The following is a 14,927-nucleotide window of genomic DNA, read 5'->3' on the forward strand; positions in this document are numbered from 1 at the left end:
ATTTGTTATGCATGCATACAAGTCCTTTAGTTGCTCTCTAACACCCCCCCCCCCCCCAACACCACCACCATTTGTCTCTGGATCTGTTCTTGTTCATCAAATTATGTTGAACATTACATCCCACATATGAGTGAGATCATGTGATATTTATCTTTCTCCAGCTGGCTTATTTCACTTAGCATAATGCTCTCCAGTTCCATCCATGCTGTCATAAATGGTAAGAGTTCCTTCTTTTTTACAGCAGCATAGTATTCCATTGTATAGATGTACCACAGGTTTTTTTTTAATCCATTCATCTGCTGATGGGCACTTAGGCTGTTTCCAAATCTTAGCTATGGTAAATTGTGCTGATATGAACATAGGAATGCATATATCCTTTCTGATTGGTGTTTCTGGTTTCTTGGGATATAGTCCTAGAAGTGGGATTACTGGGTCAAATGGGAGTTCCATTTTTAACTTTTTGAGGAAACTCCATACTGTCTTCCACAGTGGCTGCACCAGTCTGCATTCCCACCAGCAGTGCACGAGGGTTTCTTTTTCTCCACATCCACGCCAGCACTTGTCGTTTGTTGATTTGTTGAGGATAGCCATTCTGACAGGTGTGAGATGGTATCTCATTGTTGTTTTCATTTGCATCTCTTGGATGATTAGTGACTTTGAGCACGTTTTCATATGTCTCTGGGCCTTCTGTATGTTCTCTTTCGATAAGTGTCTATTTAGATCCTTTGCCCATTTATTGATTGGATTGATTGGATCATTTATCTTCCTTTTGTTAAGTTGTATGAGTTCTCTGTAAATTTTGGAGATTAAACCCTTATCGGAAATATCATTGGCAAATATGTTCTCCCATGCAGTGGGCTTTCTTGTTGTTTTGTTGATGGTTTCTTTTGCTGTGCAGAAGCTTTTTATTTTGATGTAGTCCCATTTGTTTATTTTCTCCTTAGTTTCCATTGCCCTAGGAGCTGTGTCTGTAAAGATATTGCTACGACATATGCCTGCTATTTTGCTGCCTAAGGAGTCTTGTAGGATTTTTATGGTTTCCCATCTTACATTCAAGTCCTTTAGCCATTTTGAGTTTGTTTTTGTGTATGGTGTAAGTTGGTGATCTAGTTTCATTTTTTTTTTTTTTTTGCATGTATCTGACCAAATTTCCCAGCACCATTTATTAAAGAGACTGTTTGGACTCCATTGTATGCTCTTGCCTCCTTTGTCAAATATTAATTGAGCATAATAGCTTGGGTTGATTTCTGGGTTCTCTGTTCTGTTCCATTAGTCTATATGTCTGTTCTTGTGCCAGTACCAGGCAATTTTGAGAACTGTGGCTTGGTAATATAGCTTGATATCTGGTATTGTGATCTCTCCAACTTTGTTCTTCTTTCTCAGGATTGGTGTGGCTATTCGGGTCTTTTTTTATTCCAGATGAATTTTTGGAGAGTTTGTTCTAGATCTTTGAAATATGCCGTTGGTATTTTAACAGGGATTGCATTGAATCGGTAGATTGCTTTGGGTAGTATGGACATTTTAATGATGTTGATTCTACCAATCCATGAACATGGTATGTTCTTCCATCTGTTTATGTCTTCCTCTATCTCTTTTTTCAATGTTCTGTAGTTTTCTGAATAGAGGTCTTTTACCTCCTTAGTTAAGTTTATTCCTAGGTATCTTAATTTTTTTGGTGCTATGGTAAATGGGATTGTTTTTTTTTAATTTTAATTTCTCTTTCTGTGAGTTCATTATTGGTGTATAAAAAGGCCATAGATTTCTGGGTGTTAATTTTGTATCCTGCTACATTGCCAAATTCATTTATTAGGTCTAGTAGTTTTTTATGGAATCTTTGGGGTTTTCTATGCATAGTATCATGTCATCTGCGAAGAAGGAGAGTTTTACTTCTTCTTTTCCAATTTGGATGCCATTTATTTCTTCTTCTTGTCTGATCGCTATGGCTAGCACATCCAGTACTATGTTGAACAGGAGTGGTGAAAGTGGGCATCGCTGTCTTGTTGCTGTTCTTAGGGGGAAATGAGTTTAGTTTTTGCCCATTGAGGATGATGTTAGCTGTAGCTTTGTAATATAGGGCTTTTATTATGTTGAGGTATGATCCCTCTATTCCCAGTTTGCTGAGAGTTTTTATGAAGAAAGGGTGTTGGATTTTGTCAAATGTTTTTTCTGCATCCATTGATATGATTATGTGATTTTTGTCTCTCAGTTTGTTTATGTGATGTATCACATTTATTGATTTGCGGATATTGTATCATCCTTGCATCTCCAGAATAAATCCCACTTGGTCACGGTGTATGATCTTTCTAATGTAATGCTGAATTCAATTTACTAGAATTTTGTTGAGGATTTTAGCATCTATGTTCATCAAGGATATTGGCCTGTAGTTCACTTTTTTTGTGTGGTGTCTTTATTTGGTTTTGGGATTAGGGTCATGCTGTCTTCATAGAAAGAGCTTGGAAGTGTGCCTTCCTCTTGAATTTTTTGGAGTAGTCTGAGGAGGATAGGTTTTAGTTATTCTTTGAATGCTTGGTAGAACGCCCCTGTAAAGCCGACCGTACCAGGGTTTTTTGTTTGCTGGAAGATTTTTGATCGCTGTTTCAATTTCTTCGGTAGTTACTGGCCTATTCAGGTTTTTTGATTCTTCTTGATTGAATTATGGGAGCTTGTATTTTCTAAGAATCTGTCCATTTAATCTAGGTTGTCCATTGTGTTGGAATAGAGTTGTTGATAGTATTTTTTCATAATTGTTTGTATTTCTATGGGATTGCTTGTTACTTCACTCTTTCATTTCTGATTTTGTTTATTTGGGTCCTCCCTCTTTGCTTCCTGGTGAGCCTGGCTAGAGGTTCATCAATCTTGTTTATCTTTTCTGAGAACCAGCTCTTGGTTTTGTTGATCATTTGTATTGTTTTTTTCTGGTCTCTATGTCATTTATCTCCACTCTGATCTTTATTATTTCCTTCCTTCTGCTTACGCTGGGCTTTTCTTGTTGCTCTCTTTCTAACTCTTTGAGTTGTAGGGTTAGAGATAATTTATTACGGTTGTTTTCCTGTTTTTTGACATGGGCCTATAGAGCTATGAACTTCCCTCTCAAGACTGCTTTCACTGTGTCCCATGATTTTGGATTGTTGTGTTTTCATTGTCGTTTGTTGCCATGATGTTTTTTATTTCTTCTTTGATCTCTTTGGTAACCCAATCATTGTTTAATAGGAGGATATTTAGCCTCCAGTTGTTTGATTCTTTTTGGATTGTTTATATTGTAGTTTATATCAAGTTTTATGCCATTGTGATCTGAGAAGATGCTTGATATGATTTCTATCTTCTTGAATTTGAAGAGAGTTTGCCTGTGCCCCAATATGTGGTCTATGAGAAGAATGTATATTCTGCATCTTTGGGGTGAAATGTTTTGAAGATGTCAATTAATTCCTTCTGATCTAGTGAGTCATTTAGGATTGATGTTTCTTTGCTCATTTTTTGTTTAGTGCAGTGGTTGGCAAACCGTGGCTCGCGAGCCACATGCAGCTCGCGAGCCGTGGTTTGCCTCTCTGTTGACTAATGAGTTTGCCAACCACTGGTTTAGAGGATTTGTCCAGTGGTGTTAGTGGGGTATTAAAGTCCCCTACTATGACTGTATTGCTGTCAATCTGTCCTTTGATATCCTCCAAATATTCTTTTTTTAATGTATTTGGGTGCTCCTGTATTGGGTGCATATATGTTTACCAAAGTTATATCTTCTTGTTGAATTGCTCCCTTTAGTATTATGAAGTGGCCTTCCTTATCTCTTGTTATGGCCTTCACTTTGAGGTCTAATTTGCCAGATATAAGTATTGCTACCCCAGCTTTTTTTTCATTTTCATTCACCTGAAAAATCTTATTTCCATCCCTTCACCATCAGTCTGTGTGAGTCCTTTGTTCTGAGGTGGTTTTCCTGTAGACAGCAGATATATGGGTCATTTTTTCTTATCCACTCAGCTACCCTATGTCTTTTGATTGGGGCATTTAATCCATTTACATTTAAAGTGATTATTGACAGGTACTTGTTTGTCACCATTTTTATTCTTTATCCCTTCCTATTTCTTCTTTTTATAGAAGACCCTTCAGCATTTCTTGAATTGCTGGTTTGGTGGTAATAAACTCTCTTAGTTTAGTTTTAAAAAGTGACTCTTTTTCATTTACATCTTACTGAACTTTTAAGGTCACATAATTTCCCAAAGTATCCAGAAGAGGGCAGCATGGGCTTGTGAAACAGGAGTGCCAGGTATCCAACCTAAATATTGGAGTTTGTGCCTTCATTTGAAGTATTCGATCCTTTGATCTTACAGACAGAGATATAATATGAATAGTATATTGACTCTATGTGTGCAGTGCGGCTAACGTTCACAGCTGGTAAGAGCAATTAACAAATGAGGTTTTTCTTATAATGTACTCCACTTTTCAGTCTGAAAATGTACCTAAAGCTTTTGCCTGAATTAGCTCTTTTTTTAAAAAAAATATATTTTACAGAGAGGAAGGGAGAGGGATAGAGAGAAACATCGATGAGAGAGAAACATCGATCAGCTGCCTCTTGTACACCTCCTACTGGGGATGTGCCCGCAACCAAGGTACATGCCCTTGACCGGAATCGAACCTGGGACCCTTCAGTCTGCAGGCGATGCACTATCCACTGAACCAAACTGGTTAGGGCCTGAATTAGCTCTTATCTTACTTTTGATTGGACTTTTGTTATTCTTTTAACTTGAATATTACATTTAAAAAACAATGTCTATCATTATACCATAGTCTCTGAAGCCAAGCAGGGTATACTTTGGAAATGTAAATTAAGCAAATGCAAGAAATAGACCTGTCATTAATTTCCTACAATATAACACAGTAGACACAATGTTCTGTAACATTCTTATTTCCCTGTAACACTTGATTCTCTTAGATTTTGACATCTGATATTTTTTTGCAGTCAGTACTTTTTGAAATTATTTTTTATTTGTTTAAAATTAAATAATACATTGTTTAATATATGTAAGATACAGATATGTTCTATGTCACTAATTATATTCTAATATCATTTTAAATGTTATTCTGTAGTTTATTGAAATTTATCAGAAAATTTAGAATGTTGCTTTATTAAATATTTTTTCTCTTATCAACAGTGGGGGTGAAAATTAGTATAGCTAAGTATGTTTGCACATCTGGAATGGTTTTTTAGGATACATTCTTAAATGTGGAATTGCTGTATAAAAGGGCATATTAATTTTTAAAAGCTTTTGAATAGATATTGCCAAATTGTCCTTCAATTGAACTTAGGAATAGGCTTATACAACGATCATTTTACCCCCTTCATTCTGCATTATCCTGCCTATAATTGTTTTAGTCTTGCTAATTTTCTAGGCTTGTAAGTAGGTGTGTGTAGCATATGTGCAAGTGTATAGTACTTGTTTTCATTTTGAAAGCACAAATGTGTTTATATACCAGTACTATATGGATTGTCCATTCATATTGGTTTATATTTTATTCTTTATAATTTTATGTTTTCTAGATTTTTAGAAATCATATTACTATTACTATTGTATTGAAGATAAAAAAATATAAAAATATTCCTGCTGTGGATACCATCTATGTATTCAAATATCATAGCAAACCCTGTTTCTTATGTCAGAAGCTGAAAGTATCAGTGATGCACTGAGAGTGTCAGTGAGGGGTCCTTTCAACAGTAATGAGAAGGACCGCATCCTTATTATGGCTGTGCTGATATTGTGCCAAACATTTTAGAAATTCCTCTATTTTGGAAAGGTTTCTTTAGATCTTAAGTTACACCCTTAGTAGTGGAGAAGATTGCATTGGCATAAATTTATTCTTAGTAAGTCAGAAGTGATTAGGTGCTGAACTTTGTGAATGAAGTGGTTGATTATTTTGATTTTTTATTTGGGGCTGAAAAGATAGTAGGACACAGGGCAAAGACTACTTTTTGTTGAGTAACTTGATCATAAAACAATTTCAAAATGAGTTAAAATTTCTCTTAAAATGGCAGAAATTATTAGAAAAAAAATGACTTTTAAGGTGGCTATGATTAGGTATAACATATTTTTGATAGTAATTTATTTAGCAAATATCTGAGTGCCTGTCATATTCCATGTACCTTCGAAGACCAGACATATTATAGTGGACTAGAGGCCCGGTGCACAAAATTCGTGCACTGGGTGTGTGGGGGGGTGGTCCCTCAGCCCGGCCTGCGCCCTCTTGCAGTCCGGGACTCCTCGGGGGATGTCTGCCAGCGGGGAGTCAGGCCTAAGCCAGCAGCCAGACATCCCTCTCTCAGTCTAGGGCGCTCGCTGTCCGGACCCCTTGCTCCTTACTGCCACTGCCGCTGTGCTCGTCAGCCTTGAGCCCGGCTTCTGGCTAAGCGACGCTCCTCCTGTGGGAGCACACTGACCACCAGGGGGCAGGTCCTGCATTGAGCATCTGCCCCCTGGTGGTCAGTGCACATCATAGCGACCAGTCAATTTGCATATTAGGGTTTTATTATATAGGACTATGGGCCCAGTGCACGAACTCATGCACCTTGAAAGAAACTGTGGGCCGTGAGGCTGTGGTGGGCACAGGGGCAGGTCTCGGCCCATCCTCCACGCCCCTGCCTGGCCCCTCCCACCACGGCCCCAGTCTCCTGTCTGCCTGCAGCCCCGCTCACACCACCACCGCTTGCACCTGTTGACGTTGCGGAGCGATTAGGGCCGGCGGCAACAGCGGGTGCGAGCGGGGCCAGCTCCATCAGCAGGTGTGAGTGGCGGCTGCTCCCCCAATCACCTCTTAGGAGCAGGGGGAGATGGAGAAACCCTCAGGGGTGATTGGGGCCGGCACTGACACTCGCACCCACCCGCTGATGGTGCTGAGTGATCGGGACCAGCACCGGGTGCTGGCAGTGGGTGCGAGCGGCGGCTCTGGCGCCGGCAGTGAGTGTGAGCAGGGACGTCGCCGGCAGCAGGTGCGAGAGGTGGCTGCCGGCCTGATCTCTCCTCAGGAGCAGGGGAGGTGGAGAAGCCCTGAGGGGCGGGGCCAGCAGCAGCTGCTCGCACCCGCTGACAGCACCGAGCAATCAGGGCTGGCGCTGGGCGCCGGCAGTGAGTGCGAGCACCCAGTGGGGCCACAGTGCGTGGGAGCAAAGAATTTTCAGTAACCACCAGAGGTCTCTCCGAAGACAGCGACTGGTGCCCTGCCTTGGTCTGGTGTCCCTGCTCACCTGCTCCACCATCCCGCCATGGCCGATGCCTGCCATGTTCCGCTCTCTGCGCCAGCTGCCACCGCCTGCCATGTTTCGCTCGCACCCCCTTGTGGTCAGTGCACATCATAGCGACCGGTTGTTTGGTTGTTCCGCTGTTCAGTCTATTCACATATTAGGGTTTTATATATATAGATAAGGCATAGTGCCGGTTTGATAGAATTTCATCTAACGAGGGAGCCAGAATAGAAAACAAGCAATTATTATGCAGCATGATAAACACTTTGAAGTACCTATTTTGTGACCTCCCTATTTATGTTCCAGGAAGGCCCTCAGGAAGATTCTAGACGGGGTACCTAGTAAACTTTGGGGGTTTGGGAAGATTTCCAAGAAGGGTAATATCTACTTGAATTTATTAGTTTTTTAAATGTATTTTTTTGAGTGTTATCAGGTGTATTGAATGTGTTTTGAAAGTATATGAATGTCTTAGTTTTGTGGAGGGGTATGAAATCGTACATATGGGAACAACCTCTTTGCAGAGGTACTTAGTATGTGATAGGGAGTAGTCTGGAGCACGTGAGAAGTTGCTGTGACTAGTACCCGATGGATCTAATATATCACAAACACTGCTAGGAATGAACATATTTGTACATTACTTTGAAAAGAATGACCAAGAAATCAGAGTAATGGTTTTGTTTGTGCTGCGGGCTAGTTGTAGGTGAGACCATTAGGGCACATGGTTTCATCCTATGTAGGAAGAGTATTTGAAAGAAAACAGTGAAGATGATAAAAATATGAAACCCTGCTCAAAAGTAAAATATGCAAGCTATTCTTTCAAAACAAAGATTTGGCAAGAGAGTAAAGTGAAATATGTATTAAAAACAACAAAAATGGCAATTATTCTATAATGATTTTTTTTGGAGTCATAATCAGTGGTCTTCCTTAGATGTTGGTGAAAACTCTCTGAAGGAGTTGTAGACCACTTTCTGCTGTAAGGAGTGGATCCTACACTAAAGAGCTGCCTGTTCGTCACGTTAGTGAGAACAGGACCTTTAGAACCAAGCAGATGTAACACTTTCTTCAGTTATCTTCTTTATGTAGTGAATGCATGATGTTTAAAATGGCCCCCAGAAGCCTTAATTTTCATATAGAACATAAATATCCAGTTAGATGGTTTGTCAGTATTTTTGTTGGTCTTATTTTCTAAAATAGTTGTTTAAAAAAAACCCACAGCTCTCTCCTTTTTTAAATAGAAGGATGGGCTATGGATTTCTGAAGAAAAATTTATCTAGTTTTATGAGAGTGTGGAAATGAAATTAATATTCATAGGCTTTTATTTTCCCTTTAGGTAGAATATTTAAAAGTGATAAATGATGCATTTTAAAATGCACATTTATGTTCCAGAGAAAGAGTTCTGGGAAGTACAAGAAATAATGATTAAGAGAACAGTGGGATTGATTTATGAGTGAAAGAAGCTGGTCATTTATAGCTTGTCTCAGGATGGACATATTTATAAAGGAGAGACAGGAGTTAGTGTTCATATATTTAAAGAATATTCAGACAAAGAGAACAGTTGTTTGGGGCAGCTAGGAGATTGCTTCTGAAATGATAGGAAGAAAAAGAATAATTTAGTTTAGCAAACAAATTAGCAAAACCAGAAAAAATGTAATTGACATTGGGAACTGTTAGAAAGCAAGTCACCTCCCCAGGGAGCTAGTGGATGGGATAACCTCGCTGTCTCTGATTTCTGTAACTCATGGCAGATGCTGAAGAACAGGTTACATAAGAGGTTTCTGGGAATGGTTTAAAATTTAAATGAAGTCTAGTAAAATGCTAAGGTCAGGCCGGATGACCTAGGTGGTGTATTCTGACTCTCTCAGATTCTATGATAGCTTGTGGCATTCTGCTGCTCAGCACTAATGTACCGTGGAGATTATATACTGGCAGATTCGATGAGACTTTGTTTGGTTTAGAATCAGAATTCTTTGAACAATAATAATTAACCTTGGAATAAACTTACTTTGGCCCAGTATCTTCCCCCCTATCCTTGCCCCAGTGATCTTACTTTTTTCAACAAAAAATAGAGTTTTTACTTGGTTAAATGTTGTGTTGCATATTGTCAACCTTGCTTTTAATTAGCTTATGATGTGATTGGTACATATTGCTTCCAGGACAGAGTTAGTAGTGTTTGGAACATGAATTTGGGTGATTTTCACCTATAAAATACCAAGCCAACTTGATAGGATTCTTAGTCTGTGCTGTTCCATAACAGTAAAAATAGCTAAGTGGTATTGATGCACCAGTTGATACCAATGGTTGGTAAAGTAGAATATTAGTGAGATAGTTGGGGTATGGGTTGTTGTTTTTTTTGTGTGTGTTGTTAATCCTCAGCCGAGGATATTTTTCCACTGATTTTTAGGGAGTGGAAGAGAAAGGGAATGACAGAGAGAGACATCGATGTGTGAGAGAAACACATCGATTGGTTGCCTCTTGCACAAGCCTGGACCAGGGCCCGGGCTGGGGAAGGAGCCTCAACCAAGGTATGTGCCCTTGACCAGAATTGAACCCAGGACCCTTTGGTCCGCAGGCTGATGCTCTATCCACTGAGACAAACCGGCTCGGGCCAGAGATTTTATTTATGTCAGTTTTTTAACATTAAAGATTTAGCTTCTGAACATTTGCTAGATGGAAGGACATTGGTGCCTCACTTGTTTCATACATCAGGTGGGCACATGCCACCTCAGGAAGCGTGGCAGCATTGCTCTGAGTAGGTGCACTTCCAGTTAAAATGTATTTATTTATTCAAGGGAATTTCAGATTATATTCCATAGCTCTTAACCTAGCCATCACAAAATAGACAGAGAAAATAAAGATGAAAGGTATTGCCAATGAAAAATTAAATCTTTTCAGCAGCCACATTATGATGTTCAAGCAATGATCATTTTATTTTATTTATTTTATTTTTATTTATTTATTTACTAATAATTCTTTATTGTTGAAAGTATTACATGTGCCTCTTCCCCCCCATTCACCTCCTTCCTGTCCACCCCCCTACCCCGCTCCCAGGACCTCACTGTCTGTGTCCATGGGCCATGTATATATGCATACAAGGTCCTTGATTGATTACCTCCCACCAGCCCACTGTCTCCCCTGTCTTCTGCACTCTGTTCCATCAGGCAATGATCATTTGATCAATCTGGCAGGAAGGTATCAAAAAAAATATCATAATTATATAAAATATATATTTGCATCTACTACAACAATAAAACCTTTCTATCCTATATAATAAAAGGCTAATATGCAAATAGACTGAACAGTGGCATGACCGGTCGCTATGATGTGCACTGACCACCAGGGACAGACGCTCAATGGAGGAGCTGCCCCCTGGTGGTCAGTGCGCTCCCACAGGGGGAGTGCCACTCAGCCAGAAGCCAGGCTCACGGCTGGCGAGCGCAGCGACGGTGGGAGCGTTTCCCACCTCCACAGCAGCGCTAAGGATGTCTGACTAAAGCCATCAGTTAGACATCCCCCGAGGACTCCCAGACTATGAGAGGGCGCAGGCCGGGCTGAGGGACCCCCCCTCCCCAAGTGCATGAATTTTGTGCACCAGGCCTCTAGTGCTAATATAAAGTTAAAGTTGTTAGCAAGACATTTATGACAATTTTCACTTCATCTTAAATTTGTTTATTTAAACTTTGTCATCCTTTTGAAATATATATTTTTGTTCATGGTTTACAGCGTACATGATGTATTGGCACAGTACGTATGTAATTTATAAATATATGTATAATGGGAATACATTGCAAAGTTATTTATTTATTTTAAAAAATATATTTTATTGATTTTTTACGGATAGGGAGGGAGAGGGATAGAGAGTTAGAAACATTGATGAGAGAGAAACATAGATCAGCTGCCTCCTGCACACTCCCTACTGGGGATGTGCCCACAACCAAGGTACACGCCCTAGACCGGAATCAAACCTGGGACCCTTGAGTCCGCAGGCCAATGCTCTATCCACTGAGCCAAACCGGTTAGGGCATATTGCAAAGTTTTTTAATGAATGGGTGTGTGATCAAAAAGTTCTGAGCATAAATGCTTTTCAATTAATTTAAAGATATAAGGTTCCCATTTTTTAGTAGTTGTGTTATTATTTTAATTACACAATTTAAATATCTTAAGACACATTCTCATTATAATGCCCTGATGTTAAGTAATGTTTTAGGTGACTTTTCCAGTTGAAAGAAAAAAAAAAATTAAATAGAATGAAATTAATCAAATTATAGAATAAATCACTGTCGGTGAAGAAAATGTTCAATAACCAAGATCTCCGGAATTTAATAATAATAATAATTCAGCTCATTTGTGGGGAAGCCTACAAATGGTAGGTCTAAATCAAAGAGAGATAGGGGTTATAAAATATTCCTTAAGAAATGCTTCTTCAATAATTTTGAGGACAGATAAGAATAAACCAAGTTAATTGTGTTTTAGCAAATCTTTTAAGGGCTTTCATTTAGCAGATAGCTGAGAATTATTTATCATTACTCTGTCCATTGTTGAATTAAAATTAATACCAAAGTGGTGCTTGAGAGTGGTCTTTTTCCATTTTCCATTTAAATAGGCTAGACATTTGCTTTGTTTATACCATTAATTTGTTTTCACACAGCCTGCAAAGGTAACCACCTCAGAATTAATTAGTGGAATCAAAATTAATGAGGTTTTACTGTACTGGGCCATTTCCACTGTAGGCCAGTTTTCTTCACATGAGTTGGACTAGCATTTTCTTGAAAGAAGAAAAATTAGATTTATTTTAATCCATATTTAAAAAGCAAAGAACCATCTTTTCTGGTGAGTTAAGTACCTCTAATAACTATGCTTTCTTGGGCTTAGTAATATTGATTTTTTTTTGTTTTTAGTCTTGATTATTTTGGATATTTCCAGACTGTTGCTTATTACAGTAAAGCTAGAGTTAACTCTTCAGCTGCTTATTTTCCCTTATAGGAACAATGTGTCATTTTTATTTTGGATCATTTTTTTGTGTGTGGGTGGAGCGTGTCATTTACCAATTTTCATCATTTTTGTACTATATGAAAGAACAGATCTATTCTTTAAAACATATTGATGTAAATGTGTGTGTTAGAGAGAATCCATTATGTGGAAACAAAAAGTTAGAATTTTTGGAATTGTAGTTCTTTGTTTCCCTTCAGAAAATTACATCCTATAATCTTTTTACTTAAAGCAGATGCAATGGTATTATTTAATATTTGGCCTGTATATCCTTTATTTTTACTAATAAAAGTGATAACATGAACTAGAGCTTTTAAATCTTTTTATGAGGATGGGTTGCATTTTCTTGAAGTTTTGAAATTGTCCACCTGCATATAAATGGGGAGGGTGAGAGTTCTGACAGTGAATTTCTCATGAGGGGTTGATGCTGAAGGTCAAGTTTCTCAAAGGAAGGGGAGGCCTTTTTGTTTGTTTGCCTAATGTCTGCAATTATAAACTACAGTAGGAGGTATTAGGCAAAGAGAGAAAGAGAATGTGTAGTTAAGTGGTTGTCAGTTTTCTGTGATCTCAGATGTTGCAATCTACTAACAGACCATAATTTGAGGCACACCGAATACAGTAAAGAATATTAGTAAAAATTCACCTATTTATTTTTAAGGTAAAATAAATGTCACCCGGACTCATGCCTCATTTTTTTCTACTCTTTGAAAAGAATGACAAGAGGTTTGTGAATATTATTGAAATTACATTGAACTTGGGGCTAGCAAGTAGGCTAGTTTAGGAGTATGCTTTAATTAAGAATAAGCTCATTCTAAAGACGATTTTGGAGAGTTTGTGAGTCGAAGTAGCAGAGTCAAAAGTTGTGACAGGTGTTTTGCATACTGTGGCAGATCTGTGCTTGATTAAAAGACATGAATAGATGAAAAGTATGTTGTTTAGGAATTATTTAAAAATTTTTAAATTTTCCAATTATAATTGACATACATTATTATATTAGTTGCTGGTGTACAACATAGTGATTAGACATTTATATAACTTTTGCAGTGATCGCCACGGTAAGTCTAGAACCCATCTGACACCATACGTAGTTATAATAATATTACTGACTATAGGAATTAAAAAAAAAATCTGTTAGATATATTTTCTCTAATGAGAGAAATACATAAATAACCACTTTTTGGCCTATTGATGTTGCAAAATAGGAAATAGAAGTTTACCATTTATGTAGCAAACATCTCTTTTTGTAAGTTGGATATATTTGATAAATACAAAGTCAGCACTAATGGTAATCTGTAGAAATGTAAAGCCTCCATTGTATTATCTTCAGTTACCAATATATGTCTAGTGAAACTCACAATTATTTTATGTAGTGTGAAATAACTAAAAATAAAGCCATATATGTTTTTCACCCTGTTTTATTTTAACATTGCCTATATTTAAATGAAATTTTTTGTAGTTTGCCACTTTACTTTTATTTACTGCTTAATTATAAAGCTAATTTTTATGAGCCATAAGTCAACTATCCCCCCATTCCTCAATACGTTTTTTAAATAAATAAATCATATTTTATGTCTCAATTGAATGCTTATCAAGAAACATGAAATAAGTAAGCTTAACAAATGCTTGTTTGAGAAACTTCTATATAATCTATAATAATAAAAGCATAATATGCTAATTAGACCCGACAGCCAAACGACCTTCCGGACGTCCTTCCGGATGACCTTCTGGACGAAGCCGGGGCTGCGATGCACGAATTTTGTGCATCGGCCTCTAGTGTTTTAATAAAGGTTTTTAACATGATCTTTCTGAACTTAGTTTTAAAATTAGTAAACCTGGGCTGCATTTATTATAGTATTTAAAACATGCATAAAACAAAAAGTACAAAAAAAGCTAACACAGAATAAAAGAATAAAACACCCGAATCTAAGAAAAAAGTAGTTCAACCTTAGTATCTATGTTTTATTAGTCTTCTGTTTCATTCAAAAATAGATTTTAGGTTGAAAAAATAAACATTATTGTCCTAGCCTGTTTGGCTCAGTGCATAGAGCATCAGCCTGCAGACAGTAGGGTCCCAGGTTCGATTCTGGTCAAAGGCATGCACCTTGGTTGCAGGCTCCTATACCTGACCTAGGCCCTGGTTGGGGCATAGGCAGGAGGCAACCAGTCAGTGTGTTTCTCTCACATCAATATTTCTCTCTGTCTTTCCCTCTCTCTTCCACTCTCTTTAAATATCAATGGAAAAATATCCTTGGGTGAGGATTAAAAAAATAATAAGATAAACATTATTCAGTAGGATGAAAAATAAAGCTAATCATGGTGAAGAAAAAATGAGAGCAGAAAGTAGATGAGACCAGTGAGACTCCACATTCAGAAATGTGTGCGTGCTCAAGGTCATGTACTGTTATGGACAGAAAATTGAGACCTGAGTTTCTTAGTAGCCAAAACATAAAAGGAACCAGTTAGAGCAGTTCCCCCTAAACCAGTGATGGCGAACCTATGACACGCGTGTCAGCACTGACACGCGTAGCCATTTCTGATGACATGCGGCCGCCGAGGATGAAACATTTGCTGCTCCTGAGTATGAAACATTTGCGAAATAATGTTTTTTTTCCTCAAAGTGACACACTACCCGAGTTATGCTCAGTTTTTTGGCGAAGTTTGACACACCAAGCTCAAAAGGTAGCCCATCACTGCCCTAAACTGTGTTCCTCAAAAA

The 14,927-nt window shown here is 38.2% G+C and overlaps 1 protein-coding gene across 3 annotated transcripts in view; it reads left to right on the forward strand.

Moving 5' to 3' along the window:
• Positions 1–14,927, forward strand: part of WDR7 (WD repeat domain 7) — a 290,874-nt gene that overhangs the window by 36,230 nt on the left and 239,717 nt on the right. The window lies entirely within an intron of this gene.

This window comes from Cnephaeus nilssonii (assembly GCF_951640355.1).
Source record: "Cnephaeus nilssonii genome assembly, chromosome: 11".
Taxonomy (NCBI): Eukaryota; Metazoa; Chordata; class Mammalia; order Chiroptera; family Vespertilionidae; genus Cnephaeus; species Cnephaeus nilssonii.